Consider the following 19,519-nt stretch of genomic DNA (forward strand, 5'->3'; position numbering starts at 1 on the left):
TAGTCCTGTCCGAAATGCTATGCCTACTGTGTTATTGTATCACTAGATGGATGACCTTTTGGTGGCAGCACAACATCACGAAGTCATGGAGAAAGCTGTAGCCCTTGTCACAGATGCCGTGAATTCGGCAGGTCTCTGTATAGCACCAGGAAAGGTCCAAAAGTTTCCCCGTTGGAAATATCTGGGCTGGCGAATAAAAGCACAAACTATTGTTCCTCAACCATTGCAGATCAATACCAATGTAAGAAACCTGCATGATGCACAAAATTTACTGGGAACAATAAATTAGGTTCGACCACCATTGGGAATTTCTAATACAGACTTGGGTCCTCTGTTTGAACTACTAAAAGGGGACACGAATCTTTGTTCTCCACGTAATCTTAACTCTGAAGCAGATACATCTTTACAAAAGGTTGCCTCAGCTATCGCTTCTTGACAGGCCCACTGATGGGCTCCTGAACTACCTTTTTACTTGATTATTTTAAACCCTGCTCGACAGCCTCATGCCCTGATATTTCAATGGGACCTTCAGAAGTCAGACCCCTTGTTAATTATTGAATGGATCTTTTTACCTAACCAGTCTACAAAAACTATTTTGGCACAACATGAAATGTTTGCCCCTCTGATTGTTAAAGCTAGATCACGCCTGTTAACCTTATCAAGGAAGGATTTTGTCTGTATTTGTCTACCAATAACAACGGTATACTTACAATGGCTTTATCAGCAATCAGACACCTTTGTTATGGCACTTGCTGACTATACAGGTCAAATAAGTTCTCATCCACCTTCACACACACTGTTTAACATTGACTTTCATCTGATGTTAAAACCCAAAAGAAGCAAACAACCTTTACAGGCACTTACCGTCTTTACAGATGGATCAGGCAAATCACATAAATCTGTTCTCCTATGGTGGGATGATCAACAGAGACGATGGGACTCGGACGTAGAGACAGTCTCCAGTTCACCTCAAATAGTAGAACTGAATGCAGTTGTTCGCGTTTTCCGAAAATGGAACATACCACTCAACCTTGTTACTGATTCAGCTTATGTTGCAGGTATTGTTACACGAGCCAAAGCCTCTGTGCTGCGCAATGTTTCACATTCACAACTTTTTACCCTGTTACAGGAACTTATTTTCCTTTTGGACTCTCGATCTGTGCCTTATTTTGTTATGCATATTAGATCTCACACCTCACTACCTGGTTTTCTTGCAGAAGGCAATCGACGAGCTGATCTATTGACGTTACCAGTTCAAGTATTGCCAGACCGCATTGCACAAGCTAAACTGAGTCACTCTTTTTTCCATCAAAATGCTAGAGCTCTTAAACGACAGTTTGACCTTACTTCTCAACAAGCGTCAAATATTATTGCTGTCTGTCCTGATTGTCAAAAACATTCTTTCCCATCAATTGCTGCAGGAGTTAACCCTAGAGGATTACAAAGCCTACAATTATGGCAAACAGATGTCACACATTATTCTGAATTTGGTAACCTTAAATATATCCACTCTTCCATTGATACATTTTCAGGTGCCTTGTTTGCCTCCTGTCACACAGGAGAAAAGGCATGAGATGTTCATAGACATTTAATGTGTGCTTTTGCTACTTTGGGTATTCCCTCAAAGATAAAGACAGATAATGGTCCAGCTTATGTTTCAACAACTATAAAAACCTTTTTTGCCCTATGGGGTATAACTCATATTACTGGCATTCCTCATTCCTCCACTGGTCAATCTCTCATTGAACGGTCTCATCAGTCTCTAAAACGTCTATTACAACAACAAAAAGGGGGAATGGGAATGGCTATTCCAGAGGAACGGTTACAGAAAGCATTGTATGTTTTTAATTTTTTAAATTGTTCTTTAATAGATAATAAGCCACCAATAGTTCGACATTTTACTGCAAATGCCTCCTTCGAGGCACGGGTTAAAGCCCCAGTATTGGTTCGAGATCCAGAAACAGGTAAAATTATGGGACCATATCCTCTTGTTACATGGGGAAAAGGTTATGTTTGTGTCTCCACAGAAAAAGGACCCAGATGGATCGCAGCAAAGAATGTACGACCTTTCCCTGAACCTTTACCGCAGACAACTGATACCGACACCGACCCTACAGAACGAAATAAAAACTGCGTGATGATTTCTGTTTTGCATTAATGTCAGGTAACCAAATTCAGGATATAGCATCTAGATTTCGCTTTTTACAGCGCGTGGAATGGACAATATCGCCCTGGATTAAACCACTTAACAAAGGTAATACATTTGGACCAGACCAGATCCCCAACGCACTGACGGCACCACTAGCAGATATTATCTTCCATTACATCGACTTTCAACGACACTGTCATGAACCAGATTGGACAGCGTCTCGATTTCTACAGTTATGTTGCTATGAACATGGACCATCTTGTCGACCGTGGATCAAGATTCATTGTGAACTCTGTGATCACGATCGCTGGCGAGTTGTAAGACTAAGGGACAGATGGGGTCATTGGATGTGTTCTGAGTATAATAATCAAATATAAAGGTTTAATCATATACAGTGGGCTGAACGTTTTATGGGAAAACCTCTTTTGGAATTAGAGGGAGTTATAGGGTTAGGTTCTGAGATTTTGCCAAACTTAGTTTTTGCAAATTTTTTATCATTGATTGAAAGCCTAGAAGTACGGGCTATTGCACGGTTGTTGTTTCAATATATTGTATCAGCAAGCAGAATTTATATTATTAACAAGAACATTATTGTAGGATTAGAGTGTGGACAATCAATTGCAGTGCCTTGGTCGTGGACAGTACGACCAGAAGAATGGCTGGTTGTAAAACGACAATGGAAAAAGAAAAAGAGAAACAAGCGTCAGTAATATGGATAATGATGTTCATACCTGGACCTTGGCCTATTGAAGGTAGCTCTTATCCCCCTTTTCTACCAAAGGTAAATGTCTGGGTCACGTTGGCGAACTTGACTGGACAGGATACTCTGTGTCTTGCTATGGCCACTCCGGATCAGCCTTTTTCCACATGTCTTGTGGGCTTACCATTAGATGAATGGCCTATACCTAGGGACCTTCAAAGTCTTTTTCCACCCGAAAACGTATCAAAAAATGTGACAGACAATTGGGATGTATGGATACCCCATCTCCCACTGGCTACTCTGGAACCGCAGGAAATTGAACTCCTTGGTTCAGTAAAAATGGATTTTTGCATAAAATTTAACTACACGGGAAAGAATCAATCTAGGGCATGGGACGTTTCCCCTATTCATCCTGTTTTAGAAATGCAAGTATCTGGTGTAATTACACTGCTAATAACTTGTCTAAATCTAGCAATGCTCCGCCCTCACTACCTGCTGGAGTATTTTTTATTTGTGGTGATCGAGCATGGCCTTTCATTCCTTCTCATATAAAAGGAGGTCCGTGTAGCTTAGGGCGACTTTCCGTCCTGACTCCTAACACATCTATGATTTTACAACATTGCTACTCTCGAAGGACAAAGCGTGGCGTTCATGCATTTGCCTCCGATTGTGATGATAACATGCAGTTTCGGTCTTTTGGCCAACGCTTTACTGCATCTCTTTTGTTGCCTGGAGCTGCTGCAGGAAAGGCTCTGGCAACATTAGATAAGCTTGGCTGTTGGCTTGCCAAACAAACTAATGCCACAAGCAGTGCCCTGTCTGGTCTTTTATTAGATGTTGATAGTGTTCGCCACGCGACATTACAAAATAGATCTGCAATAGATTTTTTGCTTCTGGCACAAGGTCACGGTTGTGAAGAGTTTGAAGGGATGTGTTGCATGAACCTTTCAGATCATTCGGAATCAATTCATGCTAGCATCCAAAGATTGAGGGATAGAGTTTCTCATCTTCAACAAAGTGATACCTGGGATTGGTTAGATAAACTGTTTAGTGGTTGGAGTATTTCAGGATGGTTAAGAAGTTTGGTGAAGGCAATTATATATGCTTTGGTCGCCTTTTTGGTTTTTTTATTACTTATACCTTGTCTTTTACAATGCTTGCGAAAATTAACAACTCGTACAATTTCAAGGGTTCTTTTTGTGCAACAGGAAGGGGGAGATGCAGGACAAGGCCTCAAGGACAAGAGTCCAAGTACTGTTAGCCTGATGAATAGAGGCATGTTAAGAACTTGTAGGGCACAAGCCCTGGGAACAAAGGAGCAAGCTAACTGCAGACTCTTGAGCCGTTACAGTTGAGGAGGCAACCAGATGGACAAAGAGGAACAAGTAGCCAGATAAAGGAACGGATAGTGCCGATAAGGAACTTTATTAATTAAGAAAGTCACGTAGGAAGAAACCCCCTAATTTTGGAATAGAAACTGTTGCTATGTCAAGGTAAACTAATAAGTTCCTATTGTTCTAACGGTGTGCCTTAAATATCAACCTATCAGTGTTTTTTACGCTTAAGATTTAACCAATCAGTGTGTAATATGTAGAAGGTAGAAACGTATATAATTGTAAGAAAATCACTAATAAACGGACAACTTGCTTGCATCAAGCTGCGTCCCGTCTCTTCATTCGCAGCATCCAGGGACCAGGACCTCACAGCAGTGCAAATGCAATACTAATAACCATCCCTGAGAAAATACAAAGCATGTTTTTTGCCTCTCCCTCAGTGACAAAAGTCCTGTGACAGGAGCAGAAAAAAGATACACAATCTTTTCTGCATGGATAGATCTGAAAAGTTGGCAGTATTCCCAGAGAAAAGAGATATTGTGGGCAGAGACAGTGTTGCATGGATGTGTGCTGTGGAGCAGGGTGAGGGACACTTTTGAGACAAGAGGACCTGCATGATCTTGAAAGCCAGCCTCTACCAAAAGTAACGTGAGGCACAGGACCTGCTCCAAACGCCACAGATATCAGTGCCAATCCTTTCACTTTCATGGGTTTGGCATGACACTGCTGTCGTTGCCCTGTTCCACCCCACTTAATCCTGCCTTCTCCTTGCCTCAGCTGCATGCACCCACTCGTGCCTCTAAGGAAGAACAAGGCTGCATGAATCTGCAGACTCAAACTTTGTGCAAGGAACTCAGATATTTAATATGCAGCTGGCAGTCATCACTCCCAACTTCAACAGCCAACTGGACAAAAGTTTTGAAGCTCACTGACATGCTGAAGTGGGCCTGACTGAGAAATGATGGTCAACAGCTGCCAAATGGGAGGGAGATGGGAGCTGAAAGTTTTCACCGATGGTTCCCGTATTGCCCCACAGGGCTACTAGCAAATAAAAATATGTCAGAACCTACTGATCGTGCCCAGTTTGTATTTCATAAATTAAAACATATCCGCTGTTTCTTAACATTTTATTTTCAGTCTTCTTTCGTTCATAATTTGGCCTAAGGACTACATCTGTGATGAATTCCTTGTAACAGGACCTTGCCATTTGGACTATAGTTGTCATCAAAATATCCTAGTGTGCTCACACAGGCTGAGAGAAATATATTTTTTAAAATATTCTATCACTCAAAAATTAGTTTTAAAAAAATCACTATTGCTTGTTGAGCTGAAAACTAGTTTATATGGAAATTCAACTTCTGCGTTGCTCTGGTTAGAAATGTCTGTGTGTCTGTGTGTGTATATATATCAACATAAACACAGCAGCACAATAGCAGGGATATGTATAGACAATAAATACATCTATGTAATGTAGTTTTCCAAAATGCAATCAATCGCTTCCTAATATGCTTTTTTTTAGTATTACATAGCAGCTTGAAGACAACTCCAAATGTTAGTTTTGAAGCATTTTTTTCTCAAATCTCATTCTTGTTTAAATTTTGAGTTTAAGTGTTGCTATCATCAGGCAGCTGTTTGCTTGGTGCTACAAAAGGTGTTCATAGAAGTGCAAAGTTCTGGAGAAAGATTTTCAAAAACTCATTAAAAGGTCCCACCTCCCATCTAAGCATCCCTGTCCCTTCCACAGCCCTGTGCTGGGTCAGGCTCATGCCAGTCTGCCATGGCTGCTGTGGACGGTGACCCACCAAGGCCAGCACTTGGTGATGAGCACTGCTCCCAGGAGCTGCAGCCAAGGTCCACTTTGGAGAAGGAGCTGCAGGAGGGATGGGGAGGCTGCATGGAAAAGAGGTGGACAAGTGAGAATCTCATCACTACTGAGCACCTAATTTGTCTCAGGCTGGCTGCCCCTGTGGAAAATGAATAGCCAAAGCTGTCAGGAGATCAAAGGAGAGAAATAAAACCAAACAGGGGTGGTAGTGACATTATTGTCTAAAGAAAGCACAGGCCAAAGCCATCCATTGTGGTGCTCCTGTCAGCTGTGATCATACTGACACCAACGTGGGAGCCATGGCTTGTGTGCAAAGAGGCGAGCACGCTCTTTTCCAGCTTTCTTATGATTCTCCCCTCAACCTTTGTTTTTCCTGTGCCACAAGGCACCCAAAAAGCCTTTTCAACAAATGTCTCTTGTGGTGGTGGCATCTGTTTTGGGTGCGGATGCCCGGGCGCTGGCACAGCTGGGCCCCGCAGCCAGGCTGGTGGTGCCTGGGGGAAGGTGTAAAATGCCCCACAGAGAGGAGGAGGGAACAAAATGTGAAAAACAGAGGGAACACCAAGGCCAGAGAAGGAAGAGGAGGAAAGTGGGAGGAAAAGTGTTTTCCCTAAGTACATAAAAGTGTGTTTCCTTTGGGGTTTTTGTCTCCCAATACCCAAATCAGTAATTAAATATTTATAGTGATTGGCAATAAATTAATTTTCCCCAAGTCAGTTTTTTCTGCAACAGTGATTGGTAACAGATCTCCCCATCTGTATCTCAACCCATGAGCTTTCTCAGACCTCTTCTTCCTATTCCCCAACCCTGTCTCCCTTGGGGGAAGAGGGGGTGTGAGCGAGCAGCTGGGTGGGATTTTGGCTGCCAGCCAGGGCCAACACACCACACACCAGAGTGGAGGTTCCAGATTTTACAATGACCAACCCCTAGACAACAATAGGATTTCAGGTATCGCTCACTATTCCTGCTCTAAACATGAACAAACAAGTCAGCCAGCAAATAATAGCTTTTGCTTTCCTAAGAGCTCCTTCCATGTGGTATCACTTCTTTCACATTCATCTGTGAAGACCCACAGTGAAGTGTCCAGACAAACACAACTTGGATGTGAAGGAGGACTGAGAACCACCACCTGCCCAAGCCCTGTCCTTTGGCTGCTTACTGCAATACCTGTGCAGAACAGGCAGTGCAAGTTCAGATTGGCGACAAATGAAAATTGGGCAGGATCTGAGCCTATTTCTTGCTCTTCAGGTGGTGGACCTCACTGTATCAGCAACAGCAGCAAAACAGGACAGCATCATCCCATTGCTCCAAGGCTATGGTTTACACTGCCAAGTAGCACTGTGATGCCTGTGTTAGTTCTTAACAAACTCGTTCAGGTACTAGTTCAGAAGCTCTTGAGTGTCCCTACAAGGCTTAGCCCCTGTGCAACTTTTTGTTGTGCCTATGCTTACTTACAAATGACTACAGCTTTGCCCCTCTCTATATAGCATAATTTTTGATTGACTTTGTGCTATCAGTGCTTTTCATTGGAAAGTCAGGCCCCATAAAAGCACAAGCAAGAAGGAAAAGAAGAAGATCTAGGCCCCAGAGCAATTTCTAGTAAGTGATAACAGAAATGCTTTTCTGAGGAAGCATATTTCCCTTTGAAAAACTCATGGCAAAGGACACCTATCTTGCTCTTTCAGACCCCATCCACTCTACTGGCCATTCCACAGCATTTCTCCTACTTGTCTACGCTGCTGTCATATGCTGGTATGCACAGTTGTCCATAGGTAAGTCTCCACTTGTACACGGAAACTCATGCTACTTAGTTTTTCAGCAAAAGTGACCTATATATTGTAGATCAGACCTAAGAGGGAAATAGTTTTCTCAGCCCTTGTGTCTTCCTGAGAGTTAAATTATTTTCCTTCCTAAATGAGAAAGAAGGTAATGCTTGGGAAGAAGACAACACCCACCTCAGGCATCCTTGTCTGAGATGTGCAAAGCCCAGGTACATAATTTTCCTCTTTTGCTGTTTTCAACCCCTCATCTAAGTTGTATCAGCACTTTCCTATGGTTTACACTGCGGTTCAAACTTCCTCATGCCCTTCCCCTCTTCGTTGATTCATTTTACTGCCTGTAAGCAGACACTGCTCACGATATTTGAACAAACTGATTTTTTTCAGTTTCTCACTGGCCCAGCGAATATTTAACATTTTATTACAAGCTATTTTTGTTACAGGTCCCAGAAGGGGAATTAAGTAGGAACACCTTCAGTGCTGCTATTTAGGTGTGCCAGGCTCAAGTTTGAGTCAGCTGGAAGGCAGACAGTCCAAGCATCCTGAAGTCGTTCTGTCTGATACCCAACCTAGCACTGAAACTGCTTCCCAGCAAACACCACAATTTCAGTATTCCTGTACAAAGTTTGAGTTTAAAAAAGAAAAAAAAATCCTAACCAAGTGCCTCTGCTGTGCACTTCCACCTTTCTGGCCTTTAATAACTCTTGGCAGCTGGGAATTGATCTGGAAAGCATGACAGCAGACAGAATTGCTTAGCTGGAGGTATGCTCAACTTCACCTTCCATTTGTTGGTCAAGCTCTCATTTATCCTCATAGTCTCTGAAGTTACTGATTCTTTGAACCTGACTGCTATTCCACATAAGCAGCGTTTTATGTATAATCAACTTCTTTATTACATAACAACCAGTAACATTTGAAAGCTTTAAACATATTCCGACATCTTAATGACAGCAAATAAAGATTTATGGGCAGAGTAAATATCTTTTATTGGCCCAATGATGTAGTTGGAAAAATGCAGCCTTGCTTTTGGTCGCACAAACCTTTTTCCGGATTTGAAACAGAAGCTGCAAAACTGTGGCTTGATGTTTGTCATTTCTTTTAGTCCTGAAGCAGATCGTGGATGGCTGAACTCTTACCTGGTTTCCCAGCTGCGTGAGTAGACAAATGAAAATATAAAATTCCTGTGAACCTTGCTTTGGTTATACCCTTAGATCATCATGGTTACACAGCTATTTTATAATATTATAAAATTCATTATAAGTGAAATATCTATACCACTGATGATCTTGCCTATGAACTGTCATATTCGGTTGCCTTATATTATTGTTTTCAAGTAATACCTTGCCTCAGGAGTCTTTCTAACCAGACTCTGTAGATTCATAATATCTGATTTTATTCCTTAGGTTGCATTTCTTTTTTTAAACTCAGAAAAAAAAAATTTACTTGATTTTAGGCCCCTTCTGTGAAATTCTGTACTTAAAGAGAAGAAAAATCCACGATCTGTGGCATACTTTGTAGCCGCTTATTTGAGGCAGAAGGAAGTAAATCTTTCCACATTTTAGAGAGCTTGTGAGGGAAGGAATTTATCCACATTTAGTAGACACTGGGATAAGTACATTCTTCTGGAAGCCACAGGTTTTGGGGGCAATAAATCCTTCCATTGCTATTAGACAGGAGGCAATAAATCCTTTGATCTTTATCACACTCAATGATTTTGCTCCACTCAGAATGCAGATTTCATCGAGATACTCTCTTCATTTTCTCATTTCCCTGGTATTAATCTATCCTCCTTTTCTAGGTTACTATCCCTTTTTTTAATTAATTGGTTGTACTTCTCAACTGTTCATTATAAGGGCATGGCACTCAGTTACATTACCTGTTAAGAGGGAAAATACATTTTATATTGTTTTCTACTTTCCTCTCATCATCTGGATAAGAGATTCTGAAGTTGTACCAAAGTATTGCCTTTCTTAAGAGTATCAGAGTATTTTCTCTTTTAAATAGACAAGTGTGCTTAAGCTTCTTGAAAGGAGGTTTTTCTTGAAGAGTTGTTTTACACTGCTGGCCAGTTTCAGATGAGACTTTTCCCTACAAGCCTCAGTAGGCTCTGTATTGTCCTGAAAAACACTAGAAATCTAACACTCTACGTTGAAAAATCTAGGGGAATGGGTTTTACCTATTAATTCAGCTTTTTTTTTTTTTTTTTTCCACAGAGGCAATGGTAGGATTGTTATCTGCAGTTTGGATTCTGATGCCAGAAAATAAAGCTAACTGACAATTTCTAACAGTACAGCATCTCCCAAATGTTCAGAATTTGTTATTTTTCTCATTTTTTCCCTGCCTTTTCTTTAAGAAAAAATAATAAATAAAATCCAAAATCCACCCAAAACAAAAGGAACCCATTTGCAAGTATTCTTTAAAACTCGATCCACCGAGAGGCCAGGTGGGGAAGACACATTTAGAATGAAACTTGCAACTTGTAGCATACAAGCCAGGAAAGTATCCGGAGTTTTGAGCCCCCCAAAGTCTCTTTCTGGCAAACAGTGGCACCCGGTGGCCAGTGGAGCTGACCTGGCACACAGCCGTACACCACCAGCCCCAGGACCTGTCTCTGTCCTTGAGAAGGCAGCAGGGAGCGTTTTGGCAGGCAGGTGCCTCCTTAGTAATGAGGGGGACTGTGTAGCAAATGGAACAAGCACATGGAGACTGAATACATTAACAGATCATCTTGCTTTTTTTTTTTTTTTTTTTTTTTTTCCCCTGGTGTTTAATAGCATCATATTAGACTGGAGATGCTGATCTGTTCCCCTAAGGATAGGAAATAATTTCTATTTTGTTTATAAATAGGACAAGTATGCCCTGCTGTCACCGCATTCTTGTACAGCTTTTAGTCTGGGGAGAGTTTCAAGAAACTGCACTACAGGGTGAAACAGTGTTGTCAGACTTTATAAACCCGGAACAGCAAGCTGCTTTTCATGCCCTGAAATCCCAAAGTCCTGCTTTTTTACAGCATATGTAAAATTGATATCTTCTTATAAAATTATAAGATTTAAGCTATGAAATTATAAGAAGATCCAGGCTCTTCATTAAGCCTCTGATCTTCCTACTGCAGTGGAATGTGGCGAATGAAGAGACGGGACGCAGCTTGATGCAAGCAAGTTGTCCGTTTATTAGTGATTTTCTTACAATTATATACGTTTCTACCTTCTACATATTACACACTGATTGGTTAAATCTTAAGCGTAAAAAACACTGATTGGTTGATATTTAAGGCACACCGTTAGAACAATAGGAACTTATTAGTTTACCTTGACATAGCAACAGTTTCTATTCCAAAGTTAGGGAGTTTCTTTCTGATGAGCGAGGGGAAGCATGCGGCCGACTCAATATGAGTGATAAAGCAAGCTTCAATTTATTACGGCGCGATTATGTCTTATATACAGTTCCAGTTAATTATGCCTACAAATCATCTGCTGATTGGCTAAGCTCTAAAGGATTACACTTTCATACGTCCTCCTATTTGCGGTTTCTGCGGATAGCTAGCTACATATATTTTTTTTTTCTCTCTTGTCTACGCGAATTCCTCAAAGTTATTTACAACATTAGGCACAAGGTCAGCATGACCTTATCTCTCTTCCCTTATTAGCAAGCCTGGTAATTTTCCATTTTTAGCAAGCCTGGTAATTTTCCATTTCTAGCAAGTCTGGTAATTTCTCGCTGCGGCCTAGCTTGGTTCACTCCAGACTTATGTCAAAAGCTGTATCACACAGTCCTTCTATGGAACCGTGGCCGTTCTCTTTCATCCATTCTGCAACATCTCTCTACCCGGCTTTCTTGATTAACAAAGTTACATATCGGCGCTATCCGTTCCCTTATCTGGCTACTTGTTTCTCTGTCCGTCTGGTTGCCTCCTCAACTGTAACGGCTCAGGGGTCTGCAGTTAGCTTGCTCCTTGGTTCCCAGGGCTTGTGCCCTACAAGTTCTAACAAGTCTCTACTCATCAGGCTAACAATACTTGGACTCTTGTCCTTGAGGCCTTGTCCTACAGTGGAAGGCATTTGACATATTAAATAGGGGACAAAATGGCTTGCAGAAGCCCTAGGAATGCTGCAGCAGTGCCAGCCTCCAGCTCCCCGCGGCTCTGCCCTGCCCAGCAGTGCCCTGAAACACAGTACCAGCAAGAAGCAGTTTTACGAATTAAACTGAGGGTCCAGCATACCACCTTCTCTAGTAAAAAATCTAAGTTAGAGACAAATTTCATGAGCTTTGCCACAGCATTTTCTGTAAACAATTTGGTGTAGACAAGATTCTTTCAGCACATACATCCATCACTCCTTTATGAAGGTTGCTCCAGAGTAGGAGTTAGGTTGTCACTGGAAAAAATGCCTTTCAGGTACATCCAGAAAGGGGATTAGTGAGAGGTGTGTGCAGGACGGATAGGGTTTTGTGTGAGCTCTGCTCACACAGCCATTGCATTGCTCACTAAAGGATAGAACACTGGTTCCCTTGTGCATTCATTCTCCTCCCAAGTTCCATTTCTAATCCATGCACTAAAAATAAGTTTGGGAAGACCCTACTTCCCAGCTCAATCAGAGGAGAGCTAACATTCTGCTAACTCTGATTACCATATTAACCTTGCCCATTCCTTCTTTTATATCCCTAAATGGATGGCAACACCATCAGGTTATGAAACTTTTTGCTATTGTGAAAAATCATTCCGTTTTCTGTTCTTGATGCTCTTATAGTTATCTAAAGGAAAGATGCAAGGTGGAATTAAATATTTATATATATATACATCCCTAACAGGAATATTCTAATTTTCTTCATATTTAAGATTCTGAAACATACTGTTATATTCAAAAGAAACTCAAATATGCTGTTATGATAAATGCACAGTAAGTCACTCAGCTAGCCATAAATGCTTCATAATAATGCCAGGCAGTGCCACCTTACTGTAAAGATATGCTTATAGTCTCTGAATGGATTTTACTGACTTAAAGAAATCTCATGTAATGCATAATCTATATTAAGACTTTTTTCATTAAACTTTAGGAAAGGGGGATGTCTATTTGACATTAGTACTGTTCATATGTGCTGTATTTAAATCTTTCTGAACTGCATACATTAAAATAATGTTATAGCAATAACAAAAGCCAGATACTCAAAACTGAGGCTGTCAATCCACGCTTGAACTTAGTCCCTGAGGAAATCATTTGCTGTATGACATCAGCAGGGCAAACGGGGTAGCTTCTAAAATATACTTCCAGATAAAATGCAAGAGCTGGTTGTATCAGTGCTCTGAGGTCCAAATTTCCATCAAAAAAACCCAACTGAACAAATAAGAGGCCAATTATGTCTGACCAGAAGATCAGCAATGCTGATTTATATTAGTTTGTCTGTGAAAATCACTGTAGTTTTTCTTTTATGATACTGACACTTCTGCATGGAAATGCACTGTTTTCAAAGAAAACTGGAATATGTATCTGTCATATTCATTCTTCATTCATTCTTTCTTTTGTTCTTTGCTAATTGTATTTTCATTTCTTCAGTCTCTTTTCCTTCCTTATTACTTCCCTTTCTTTCTGCTACAACAAATCTCTGTCCCTTTAGTCTCTACACCACAAGTCTCTCTTCCCTCAATTTCTATCCCTCCTTCTTCTGTTCTTCCTTCAGTTCTTCCCCCGTGCATAACTTGTTATACCTCTCTTTCAAGCACTACTTAATGCTTCATCCTTCTTTCATTTTTCCTAAATCCTGGCAGGTTACTAGTTATTTAGTTATTTTGAATGCCCATTATAGCCTCAGGGTTTCCGAAGTTTAGTTAGTAGCTTTTTAAATGCCCTTAGTATCACTTTTTTCTTTTCACTTCTTTGCCAGCAACTGAAGAAGGAAAGGTTCTTGCACATAGACTCAGGATCTATTCGGTCAGGTCTGGAGGAAGAGAATAAAAAAGATGGAAACATCTACAGCTACTAGAAATTTTTGGAGCCCTCACATATGAATATGCTTGCAAGTATGGCTGTTATAACCAGGTTCTTTTTTATTTTTCTGCATTAATCTTCTGCTCTTTGTCTTCATTTCTACTGTCATTTGGTGTTAACTAGTTGGTTGAAATATTTTGTATAATTGGACTAAGCAACTATGCTGATAATAAGACAGAGCCCTAAATTCTATAGCCTCAAAATACTTGCAAATTTTCCTTGTAGCCAAATGCTGCCCCTGGCAGAGAAAATTCATTTTTGCTCCATTAGGCTCTGCTGTCTTCAGTTTTCTCTTTCATGCATGCCCCTCTCTTTCCTTAGCTGCCTTCTACAGGAGCTTCTGTAGCACTTAGCGTCAAAAGTGCAGCTCTTCAGAAAAACCTGTCAATGCAAGAATTTAAATTTGTAAAAATTACACTATAATACCAGCTTGGGGCAATGTACCCTGTACACAAGGAGACTTTTTATCTTTGGATGTTTGTCCTTGTGACCAATTACCAAACCCATCTTCCTGACTTTTTTATCATGACTTGATACCACAGTGGCTGTGACAAAGACCTGTAACATTTCCAGCATTAATTCTGCTGATGCACAATTTTGTTTTAACATGCAACTCCAAAATTTCTAAATGATGTCAAGAAAATAATACATATTATGCTGTAGTTCCAAGGGAACATGCCTCCCTGGAATCTTTAAAGAAAAAAAAGAGAGTAAATAGTATAAAATATTTATAGTATAAAATATTTTTTAAAAGTGGGTAGGAATTTCACGTGCAAATTTTACTCTCTTAATATGCTAAAGAATTTAAATGACATCATTATGCAACCAAGTGCTCTGCTGAGCTGACAGTGTGTATTGATTCCTGTTCATAATGTTGCAGTAATCTTACATCTGTGCTAATTTTAAGAAAGGGGTGAATGAATGGCTGAGAGTCCATGGTGTACAGAGCATTTCTAGTGTAAGAAAGCCAGTGTTTAGTAACGTTGCCCAATTCAAAAAAAGGAGACAAAGGAAGGCCAGCTTGAACAAGATGATTTATAGATATATATAAGCACTATAAAGTGTAGAAAGGCAATAAAGGAAATGGCTAGTGAATGTTTATTCGCTGTTTATCATACTCAAAAAGTGCTGGATGTTTATTCACCGATTCTCATTGCACTGGAATTAGGAGACACTAAATTAAATTACCAAGTAACATATTTTTCAAAATAAGAACTTTTCACATCTGCAGTTTGGCCATAAAGCTCGTTATCAAATAAAGACAATTTGTATGCTAAAAGGCTACATGGATTTTAAGAGCAGAGACAAATGCATGGAAGTAGGACCCACCTGGAAAACTGTAGGTGCAGCATTTCTTTCAAAAACCTGGCAGCTTGGAGCAAGCATAAAGGGAAATATCTTTTTTCTGTTCACGTTGTTCCTATAGCTTTTTTCGATCTGCTCTTGCTTGGAGACAGCATACTAGGTCTTGGTACTTGCTAGTTGCACCCTGGTCTTCCCATTTCCAGCCATTACTATGACTGCAGTACAGCTGTTCTTGTGTTGGTATTTTATCAGTATAGGTTTTATTTGTGACATTAAGTATTTGAAAATTGTTGCTTTTTTAAAACAGTATTTTTAAACAGGTTTCAAATTTCAAAAATGTAAAAGAGGCCACCATGTGTGACTGTTGAACAAGGTCAACATCCAGTCACCACAGAGTTTCCCAATTCCAGACAAAGAGTGATTGAACGGGATACCTTTCTTATCCTTTATATGACTTAAACCAGAGGGATGTTAAGCCAGCAGCCTGAGACTTAACAAATCACAGTCACAAAACAGGTTGCTTCTATAGACCATTGCTCTCTTCAGCCCTAACAACAGCAGCTCCCTGAGTCTACCAAATCCCTGTCTCTAAAAAAATTCTCCTGTATTTTTTAAACAGAGCAACACTCACAAAATACATGTAGTGATATCACATCCTCACTAGGATTCACTTCCATCCATCTAGAAATACATCATTACATGAACAAGAGCTTTTAGTTTAGATTAGGCTGGAACATTCAAATTCCTTCCTTTACCTTTGAAACCTATGCACAAAATCAATTAATACAGAAAAAAATAATCCTGCATCAGGTTATTCTCTCTACCTGCAGTTCTTTGGCAGATCTGTGGCAGCTGCAGCAGAAGGCCCTTAAAGTGAAGGTTCTGTAGAAACCATGATGTCCCCAGGCCAGCCAGAACTGCAGACCTATCTGTGCAGGTGTGCCCTCTCAATGTACCTGTGAACTGAGGGGATCAATGGGGTCAATGAAATATTCAGTTTCTCCCACACAAGTCAGCTCCTCTGGCTCCAAAGGAACTCCATGAATACATGGATGGACCATACAGCAAAAGTGGTGGCTTGTGTTTCTGGGTCATATGAAAGACCCACTTCAGTCTGAGCAGGCATCTGGTCCTGCTAAAGAACTGGAGAGGATTTTCAGACTTCGTGGTGGGAGGTACAGGACCTCTATAAACTCAGCTCTTGTTGAGAGCTCCAGTTTAAGAGGAGTTTCCTAACCATGGTAGACATGGCCAAGGATGCTATGGTGCCCACTTCTTACTAAATATAGTCAAGAGGTCTCACAGCTGAGGAACCTATATCAGTCGTCACAATGACGGCACTAAAACCAAAAAACACGTAGTCCACCAAGGAGCAAAGGTTTCAGTGAATAGGCATCATGGCTTCATTTGGTCCTGCTTTGCTTTTCTGCACACCTGCAGGAGAAATGTCTGCAGAAAAGAATGAAAAGCAGATACGCTATAGGCTGTTTTCACATCAGGAAGTATCTCCAGCCTCTTAAATTGAAGACCATGTGTAAGTATTGTCTTGGACTAGCATATATCATGATGAACACATACTGATCAACTCCAAGAAGGTACAGAAATGGTCCAGTGAAGGAGATCTGTGAGTGTCTCCAGGGTCAGCTAACAAGGTCTCATATTTTCTGTTTGAAGGCAGAGCTAAGAATGCTAGGGATGGTCTATGATCTGGCACAAACTTGTTGCTGTGATACAGCAAAAGACTTGTTGGGTACAGGCTTCTTGCTGTGATATAGAGAGTCTGTAAATATCATGAAATATAGGTATTAGGTGTCATATCTATATAATGTGTCATTTAAATAGAGAGAAACATAGGTCAAAATAATTCAATTTTCTGCTCTTGTGGTTCACTGCTACTTTATGGTCATCTTTGAAGCAAAATTTTTTTAGCAAAAATCCTTTCATAATCAAGCTGAGGTTTCTATCACAGGACAAGTACACTGCTTTGCCACCTCAATTCCTAAATTTGGAGAATCCTCTTGAATACATTTTGAGGACATTTTCTCTATTCCCATCTCTCTGGTTTCTCAATTTACTTATCTCTGATTGTAATAATTGTGCTCTCACAGAGACCACTAGTTAAGGGAAGCTGTTAGCAGGGAGAAAAATTGTGATGTGATTTAGCTTTAAGACATAGACTCAAGAAAGGCTTTGGCAACTGATGGTTCCAATTTAACTTCCAGCCATCCCATTCCTCATAGGAAATCTTTAAGTTATACATAACACCTTTCATACACTGCTTCTTACAAATTTTCTGCCTTCCATAACTGAAACAACTTTTTTAGCCCGACATTCTCATTTACTCCCTTTATTAAGTGCAGTTCTTGTCAACTTTCATTACACAGGAGTAACAGAAAAACTAAAGGATATACCCCAGAGTAAAAATAAATCAAAGCTTTCCATCTCAAGCAAAATTTACTATAGGTAGCAACAATTACAGTTCTGAAGAATAATACTCAAGGCATCTCTTCATTAAAATTAAAATTAAAATTAAAATTAAAATTAAAATTAAAATTAAAATTAAAATTAAAATTAAAATTAAAATTAAAATTAAAATTATGGAGAATCCACTCTTTCTTAGTAGTTTGCATCTTCACTCTCACTGCTTGCATTCTGCTATAGTCCCAAATTAAATTTGCCTGGTTTCAGCTTCCAGTTGTTAATTCTTATGTTCATTTTTCTCTTCTGGATGAAAAGCTCCTTACTAACATCTTCATTAGTCCCTCTCCTGAAGAATAACACTTCTCACCCTTCTTATTGATCAACCAAATAGATTGACCTTCTCAGCTATAAGAAATAATCTTCAGGGCTTGATTATTTTTTCTCTCTTTTATTTTTTTTATGTTCTATAGATATAATTATCAATTTGTTCTTGTGTAATGTCAATACTGAGATGAACCAAACCCTCCAATTCTCATTGCTACTTCCCTGCTTGTACAGCTGCAGATGCTTTTTCTCTGCAGAGTTGCACAAGGCAGCTTCTGGTTACTTGATCACTGGGATCTTCTAAATAATTTTTTGGCATTAGAGGGGGCTGTAAGGATGGCTTCTGTGAGAAGACATCAAGAGATGTCCCTATGTCAGATAAAGACAGCTTCAGCCTGCTCCAAGCCAGACTTGCTGCCGGTCAAAGTTGAGCCCATCAGCAATGTTGGAAGTGTCTCTGTGATAACATATTTAAGAAAGGGTAAAAAATGCTGCACAACAGCTGTAAGAGAGGAGTGAGAATATATGACATAAACAACTCTGCAGACACCAAGATCAGTGAAGAAGGAGGGGTAGGAGGTGTTCCAGGTGCTGGCACAGAGATGCCCCTGCAGCCCATGGAGAAGACCATGGTGAAGCAGGTTGTTCCCCTGCAGCCCATGTAGGTCAACAGCAGAGCAGATATCCACACTGCAGTCCATGGAGGACCCCACACCAGAGCAAGGTGGATATACCCTGAAGGAAACTGTGGCCTGTGGAGAGAAGCCCACACAGGAGCAGGTTTTCTGGCAGGAACTGCAGCCTGTGGGAAAGACCTATGCTGGAGAAGTAACCTTATGCTGGAGCTAGGAAACTGTGTGAAGAGGAAGAAGTAGCAGAGAAGTGTTATGGACTGACCACAACTCCATCCCCCAACACCCTGTGCCACTCAGGCAGCAGGGAGACATTAGAGAAGTCATGCACGAAGCAGAGCCTGGGAAGAAGGGGGAGATGGGGGAAGGTGGTTTTGGTTTTGGTTTTGGTTTTATTTCTCACTATACTACTCTGTTATTAATTCACAACAAATTAAATTAATTTCCCCAGAGCTGAGTCTGGTTTACCCACCATGGTAACTGGTGAGTGTTCTCCCTGTCTTTATCTCAACCCATGAGCTTTTTATCGGATTTTCTCCCCCCTGTCCTGCTGAGGAGGGGCAGTGAGAGAATGGCCTTGTGGGTACCTGGTAGCCAGCCACAGTTATCCACCACACCACTGCCAATTTAACAAGGCTCTACACTTCATGGGGAACCAAGAAAGACATGACAAGAAACAACACAAGTATAGTGAAAAGATGGGTCACCAACCTTTATGGACAGTACTGGACGACCTTCGTTCTTCCCCAAGTATACCTGGGAAATTCTGTCTTTTAATGAAGCAAGACACCATTAAACATCTTTCTTCTAATGGTGTCTTATGTTTGTGTCAGGAGTTCCCAGCTAACTTTGGTACTCCAAGGTGTCTGGGAACTGGGCACTTCAGGTTTTCAGCCATGGAACGAGGTTAATGGTACATTGCTCTTTGCAGGGATGGGAATGAAAAATATAATTAGTATTGTAACATTCTAAAAATATTCTAAAGATCAGTTGTTCTAATAATGCGAGGCAGTGTGAAACACAGGAAAATGAGAAAGCAATAGGGAAAAAGATTGTTGGCTGTTGGGAGA

Source organism: Falco biarmicus, chromosome 6 (genome assembly GCF_023638135.1).
Source record: "Falco biarmicus isolate bFalBia1 chromosome 6, bFalBia1.pri, whole genome shotgun sequence".
NCBI lineage: Eukaryota > Metazoa > Chordata > Aves > Falconiformes > Falconidae > Falco > Falco biarmicus.